The sequence below is a fragment of the Acanthisitta chloris genome, unplaced genomic scaffold (assembly GCF_000695815.1).
Source record: "Acanthisitta chloris isolate BGI_N310 unplaced genomic scaffold, ASM69581v1 scaffold11688, whole genome shotgun sequence".
Taxonomy (NCBI): Eukaryota; Metazoa; Chordata; class Aves; order Passeriformes; family Acanthisittidae; genus Acanthisitta; species Acanthisitta chloris.
In genome coordinates, this window is record NW_008687643.1 from 15,561 (window position 1) to 16,637 (window position 1,077).

A 1,077-nucleotide genomic window follows, 5' to 3' on the forward strand; every position below is an offset into this window, starting at 1 on the left:
CATTGTGCTTTGAGCTGCCCATTTCTAAAGTGACCCTGAAAGAAAAATAGTATCAGGATTCACTTTCCCAACTTAATACCATGCATAGCAAAAGCACTGTGTGAAAATCGGCAGAAGTTTTCCCCATTAGAAGCATCTGAATGTTTTCCCAAGCATTATTATTTCATTGCCAATTACAAGACAAAGCCATTTCTTCACTACAGAACAGTTGACACCAAATAGAAAATCTGAAGATTTGGTTTTACAGATTGCTTGACAAGATTTCTTAGATAACTGAACCATACAGACAAGCTTTTTTTTTTTTTTTTTTTTTTTTTTTTTTTTTTAAAGTTTTATTTTTTTTAAGAAACTATCCAACAACACAGAAACTCAGTTTTCTAAACTGTATCTGGAAACATGCTGCACCCACAAAGGTCTAAGTGTGCATGTGTGCGTCTTTAAACAAAGTTAATGATATCACTTACTGAATTCAGCAAAATGATCATGTTCGGTGAAATGCACCTAAATTGGGATCTATTAATACATAAACACAGCAAGTGTGCACGCATATGTGCAGATACATATCCCCAACCTGCAAATTTCAACTCCAGAATCTCTGAATTTTGCTTGTGGGTTTTGGTTCTCTTTGTTATGTCTCATACCTCTCAAAGGCCTTGTGAAAGAGCTGCTGAAGTGCAGCGTAACTCAGGGTTTAAAATAAAAAAAGGATATTCCCCAAGCAAATAAAAAAAAGTAACAGAATAAACCCCATCCTTGAATTATATTAGATGAAAAAACTACACATCAATAGAAATACAGAAAAATGTTGTGATTCTTCAGTTATATCCCCATGCCTTTTTTTCTGTATATAGTAGTCTGTTTGAGATCAAATCAAAACTGGAGTGAACAATATGGTACATTAAAGACAAACAACTCTGCAGTGAATAGGGCCTTTGGCAGGACTCACAGCAACTTTTCAATATCTGAAGGGCCTATGAGTGAGTTGGAGAGGGACTCTTTATTAAGAACTGCAATAGTTCTTAATAGGACAAGGGATAATGGGTTCAAATTGAAGGAGGGAAAGTTTAGGTTAGGTTA

General features: G+C 35.0%; 1 long non-coding RNA gene across 1 annotated transcript in view; it reads right to left on the reverse strand.

Moving 5' to 3' along the window:
* Positions 1-839: 839 nt before the first annotated feature.
* LOC103807942 overlaps positions 840-1,077 on the reverse strand; it is a 1,227-nt gene continuing 989 nt past the window's right edge. The window contains exon 2 of the long non-coding RNA XR_624784.1: positions 840-941. This is a non-coding gene — a long non-coding RNA (uncharacterized LOC103807942). The remainder of the gene's footprint in view (positions 942-1,077) is intronic.